At 38.5% G+C, this 6291-nt stretch overlaps 1 protein-coding gene across 3 annotated transcripts in view; it reads left to right on the top strand.

Annotated features, from left to right (window-relative positions):
• The first annotated feature begins 271 nt into the window (after nt 1-271).
• Nucleotides 272-6291, top strand: part of LOC133349889 (polycystin-2-like) — a 65559-nt gene continuing 59539 nt past the window's right edge. For 2 of the 3 annotated variants that reach the window (XR_009755992.1, XR_009755990.1), the window contains exons 1-4: nt 278-381; nt 769-886; nt 1354-1498; nt 3977-4158. The gene's annotated coding sequence lies outside the window, so the exon portion shown is untranslated. Of the gene's footprint in view, nt 382-768; nt 887-1353; nt 1499-3976; nt 4159-6291 lie in introns of all 3 variants that reach the window. The other variant, XR_009755991.1, reaches the window with a different exon arrangement.

Here is a 6291-nt window from a genome sequence, read left to right as displayed (position 1 = left end):
GATTGAACTTTGTAACGCCTGTGAAATAAAAAATGTATCAAGAAAAAAATGACCAGGGTATATTTCTGAGTCATGAAACCCAATACTTGAACTCTTTGTTTTGTCAGCGTTTTGTTTTCAGGCTATATTTTGCATGAAAATACTGTTTGATGGCATAATGAGGATGTGAAAACATTTGTTTGAGAAAACATAGCTCCCAAACATTATTTGTTCACACAACGCCCATACAGCATATATGTTCAGGAGATTAGGTAGCCTTGCGGCCAGCATGCTCACACTTGAGCTCGTTTCCACGAGTTTGAAGGTTTGATTTCCGCAGCCACCAGGAAATATTTCTTTCAATAGTTTCAATGAATCTCTGTAAGGTGCATTTGCTCTAAGGTAATGTTAACAACAGTGTGATACTATTCACAAGAATAAGTTATTCTGCTAGTCATAACTACATTTAATAATTGTAATTGACAAAATATTGTATTACTATACAGATCTCTCCTAAATAATCCCTTCCCTTACAAAAGAGATCATGAATGTCGATCAGCTCTTGCTTGGATATATAAGGAGTAGAATTTACATATAGTATACATTTCTCACAAGACGGACTGAAAGGAATAGCTAAAGTTTATGTGCTTTAATCATAATATGGTGGCTGGAGTTTTTTCACTAAATACATTGTATTTATATCGGGAAAATGGTGCATATTTTTCTTGAAATATTGATGAGCCAGTTAAAGTAAATTCTATGCCTGTAATATTTTTTTTGTTTCTACAGGCTTTTTGTTTGCGTACAGAGCTGAAACACTTTTTTGTTTAAACCTCAAAAATGACGACGATAGGCGTATTTGTTGTTTTGGCACTTGCCAGTTTCATTCACAATTTTCAGCCGGCCGGTAAGTGCGCTTTTGTACTTGTATACACATCGATTGGTGAAAATTAAATACAGAACAACAAGTCAATGTGTACTTGATTATGATCCACTGCTCTGGAAGCAGGGTTCGTTAAACGCGTAGATGTAAGGGGTGCATGACATTCGTGACCTCTGCAGTGGCGACATTGCAGCAGTTAAAACATATCTGTTCCTGTCGTATTTGTACGGATTTCGCAAAATAGAATGATAAAATTGCTCAAACACTCCAGTGCAAAAAAGTGTGTTACAAAGTATTACAACTCAAAGCTGTTTTATTATGATGCATAACGATTACGCAGGAAACTGTAATCGCAACATCCATGAGCTTGGTGCTGAAATCAATACTGTAGAGCGGTCAGTTCAAATGACAAAAGTCTAGTTAATTTCCACATGTACCTATTGACCCTGGCTCAGTAATTAGTGATTATGCAAATTATGTTTTCATTGCAGAGGGCGCTATTGTTACGCTGACAACGATGCAAGGAACGATTTTCAACCCAAACTATCCTAATATCGCCCCAAGTCCCGATAATAACACATGGATCATTCAGGCACCACTTGGAAGTATAATAACACTAACCGTGGATGTTACGAGGTAAAACGGCATTCTGGAAATGTTACTCTTATTTGCATATACATGTAGAGTAATTACGAGGTATGAGTTTCAGATTTAATAACTTTGGATTTATGACTTTCAAGAAAAACGTCCTGTCTTTTTTAAATCCTTTATATTAAGTTCACTTGCTTGCTTGCTTGCGCGCTTGCTTGCGCGCTTACGACCATGCAAATCTTTCGGTCGTTTTTTAACCCACTTCCCGTGATCCAATCGAGCTGACATTTCCCACACAGACTCGTTGTGCGTGACAATGAATTTTCGTAAAAAAAAAAATTCCAAAATTTTACACTTTTTAGGACAAAAAAAATTATATTTAATTACCAATTGCTTAATGGTGGCAGGCAATCATCTGACCCATAGGTGGCAGCCATCTCAAGCCAGAAGACGAGAGGACTCTAGCCGCCACGCATATAAAGGATTTATAGTGAAAAACTTTGTTTTTACGGGTTAATTTTTTAGAATTTATTAAATAACTGTATGTACTCATGAGGAATGTATCTTTGCTAACAATCATGACCTCACCCAATGCCACGTGGAATATTTGCCGAGAAAGTGCAGAAGTTACGTCATTTAACCAGCATGGCTGTTTACCTGAAGTGCTTGCACCGCATGACCAGAACAAACCCTTATTGCTGCTCTCAGATTGATAATTTTATAAAGTGGCGTCAGTCATGCCAACAGCATCCCACAACGCTGTTCATTGATCATATATAAGGACAAAATCCCACATATACGGTGTCTACGCATATATGGAATTACCCCGACAATTGTGAAGTCATGCATCTCCCACAAAGATTGGAAATGTATTTAGTGAAACAAAATATTGGTGACTGTCTTAACTGCAATTGATCACCGACTTTGATTTAAGTGCAGTTTTATTATTGCAAGGTTACTTTCAAAATTTGTCATGTAACTTGTGCAGAATGGCCCAAATCTCCAACGGACTCTTATATGCTCTTTCGATCCCTCCTTCTAGGATCTTCCCTCAGCTAAACTCCTGCCTATTCCCGTTTGTATTTCCAAGCCAATCCAAAGCTCGCTGTTTCGAACAGACCATATATCATCAGTGGCTGTTCTGTCTGGCCAATAGGTAACTTAAGCCCCCAATTCGAATGTCTATTTCCGCAATGTTTTGCCGGTGGTGCTAATGACAGAATATAATATTCAGTAATGTATCTACTTCGGTGTCCATTATACCTGGATGGATCAGTCATTAGGCTCTTGTATCGATAATGCTGTGATTGTTTGTGGGCAGTTAGTGCAATATGCCTACTCAGGGGATAGAGTGAGTAATGTTTTGCAGAAGTGGTTAAGTAAGTAGAATTCAAGTCCTATTTGTAAGCTTCTATATAGATTAACATAATGCAACACACAGTGGATGACTGCAATACAATTTTATAACACATGCTACGTTGCTAAGTTGATAGTGCTCTTGATCATTTCCCTTGAAATTGGACAAGACAAAGTAAGAATTGTATCACGAATACAGAAAGTGCCTCATTAAAAGGACGCCTTTGCCTCTATAGGGTGCAATACAGGAGAAACTCATCTCATCCGTTATCCTATAACCTTCAACTATATTATCCGCAAGAGCTGTAGGGTACATGCAAACTCATATTATCTGCGGCCCTATTCCTTCCCTATTTCTGCCGTTATTCACGATTCTACCGCGAAACAGCATACAATTAATTCTAGATTTGAAGCTTTCGTGACTGCAAGGATTCATACTCTCAGGTTTTTTCGGTAAAGTCACATAGGTAAAAAATAAAATTAAAAGTTAATAAAAGTCATAATGTAAATAAAATAAAATAATAAATAACGACGTTTCGGAGGCAACACAAGTCTCCGTCATCAGGTGGGACCGTCACAGCTAAAATTACTGCATCAAGCATACAATTACCCACGATGTTTTTCACGTATAAGGGGTGCACATCAAATTAATCCAATTATCCATAATTGTATTCCCTGTGGATAAGTGGAGTACATTTTAATTAACCCCACGGATAATATGATTCACGATACGGTCCCCCATATCAAAATGTATAGGAGTTATTTAATAGTAAACATGTAATAAAAGTGTTGATTTTCCAATTCCCATATGGTTGTTATCCCATCTTGTGTTTCTAATTATTTAAAGCGAAATTCCTTCATGATTACGCTTACAGGTCCTGGTTACTGACTTCAGATACACAGTCTAAGTATGTGCATATAGTGTGCTGGGTATTGATTTGTTCCTTTAAACTTTAACTTAAAAGTTACTGAATACACTTACAAGAACGTTGTAGGTTTAATGGACATCATAAACTAAAATTATAAGATTGTGTAAAACTTCAACATAGCAAAACGGTATGTTTGATCACAATATGCTATTTGCATTTTATTCATAATCCACTAAACCACTGTTATATCGGATTGAATTTTTTTATCTTTGCGTGAATCATGTTTTTTTCCAAACAGCTTGGCAATGGTTGATGCAATTTTAATTTATGAAGATATTTTCTACAGTACAAGTATTAATACGCGTTATTCTACATTCATATCTATGAGCAATGTATTGAATATACGACTGCTGACTCTTTTTCCATCGTGGAGTAATGCAATCTTCATGGCAACCTACTCCATTACAATGTATCCTGATGGTGAGTATGCTGTTTAAAATCACAAGTATATAGACAGCATAAACAATTTGTACACATGTAAAGCAAATATAAAATGTAATAATATATATTGTCTCGATAATACTGAATTGGTCATATTATATTGTAAATTGGTATAAATCTCATTGGCGAACCAGCGAGTAATGCAAGTCGAGTCTGAAGTCATCAAATTCATGACTCGAGTCTGACTCGAGTCCAAGTCACATGACTCGAGTCCACACCAGAGGTGGGACAAAGTCATTGTTATGCAAGTCCAAGTCGAGTCTGAAGTCATCAAATTCATGACTCGAGTCTGACTCGAGTCCAAGTCACATGACTCGAGTCCACACCTCTGCGAATATGTTTCTAGAGCTATTCCCAAGATTGTAAACTTTATTCAAATTCCTGATTTCCATGATCACAGCGACATCTGTACCAAAATCATGGCCTTATTCATAAAAATACATAAAATATGAAACTCACTTAATATTACAACTTTTGTAATGTTATTAATAGCGGTTCAATGTAATAGAAATAACAATTCTGATCATTAACATTTACGAATAATATTTAGAACGTGAGTTAATTCCATAAACCAAGATGCAGGCACCCTTAGGATTCCTATGGGTCTGAGTTTCAGAAACAAATTATGTCACACTTAGTGTTCTTAGGGTAAATTTCTGTTGCTTAAGGTTCAACGGGTGATACTAAAGAAAAATCAGCGTAAAAATACATTATTAAATATCTCAGACAACAAATAGGCTACATTTATGGACTGGCATGCGTCGTTTTTTTTCTCTCCAAAGGACAGTAACATGAGTACAGTACAGGAAAAGGTCTGTTATCTGGCATCCACGGGGAATGGAGAGTTCCGGTTAATCAAATATGCCGGTTATCTGAGAGTTATACTGGTAGGAACCTCCTGGTTACACCAGCCCACAGGGGATTATTGTGTCCGTCGTGCAGGGAGGGGCTGGGTGGGGAGGGAGGGGCTGGGTGGGGAGGGCAGGGTGGGGTGGGGCTGGGCGGGGAGAGTGGGGAGGGTGGGGAGGGGCTGGGTGGGGAGGGTGGGGCTGGGTGGGGGGTGGGAGGGGTGGGGCTGGTTGGGGAGGGGCTGGTCACCCCGTGGTGCCCTTATAAAACTCAACGTTTAACCTCCTCACGCCGGCTTGTGCCCGCCCTCACAGTCGGGCATATTTGCGAAATACACCACGCCGCCGTTGACCCTGGCCATTGACCGAGCATCCCAACGTCCCTACCAGCTCAAATTGCAGGAATGTGTTACTCATGGTGCACCAAATTTTCCAAGTACTGTACATAAAACTTTTAAATAAATAAACTAAGCTCACATTTAATTTTGACTTAAAACTTTCGTGACTGCAGGAATTAATATTATATGGTTCTTTCGGTAAAGTCACGTAAATAGAAAAAATATAATAAAAAATACAAATAAAGTGATTAAATATATCACGACGTTTCGTTTGCAACGTCATCAGGAACAGGGAGATTAGCCCCTGAGGGCAAGCTGTTATGAAAGGTTTAGAGATGGGCGGGGCAGCTAATGTTAATGTAGGATAAGATGGGCGGGGCAGCTAATGTTAATGTAGGAGAGGGAGCGACACACCGGCAGTAGGTCTACACCAATCAAAGACCTGTTTATAAAGATTTAGAGATGGGCGGGGCAGCTAATGTTAATAAAGGAGAAAGCTCCAACACCGGCAGTGTTGCGATCGAAACGTCGTGATATTTTTAATCACATTATTTCTTTTTTCTATCTACGTGACTTTACCGAAAGAACCATAGAATAAGCTTACATTTTAACTATGATATTTGAAATAATATACTCTTTTACAGAGGTACTCACTGGTCAGTTGTGGAGCATTCTAAGTTGATTGTAGAGAAGCAGTACGGTATACAATACTGTGTGTACTGTACTGACTACCGTTAGCACCACCACTCACCAGCTTCCTTGAAGCTCCCACAAACAACAACAGCGGAATTATGAACGGTGCATGGAAAGATGCCAGAGAGCTGTCAGAATTTATCCGCATACTTGAAGGAAGATTTGTGTTTCCCTCTATGACAAATGCTGGTTAATTGTAGAGCTACTGCTGAGTAAAGCAACACTTTACAAAT

Source organism: Lethenteron reissneri, chromosome 32, assembly GCF_015708825.2.
Source record: "Lethenteron reissneri isolate LAM-NWPU_2019-01 chromosome 32, ASM1570882v1, whole genome shotgun sequence".
Lineage (NCBI taxonomy): Eukaryota > Metazoa > Chordata > Hyperoartia > Petromyzontiformes > Petromyzontidae > Lethenteron > Lethenteron reissneri.
The sequence above is the reverse complement of the archived record's forward strand: the minus strand, read 5'-3'. Positions and strand labels throughout refer to the sequence as shown.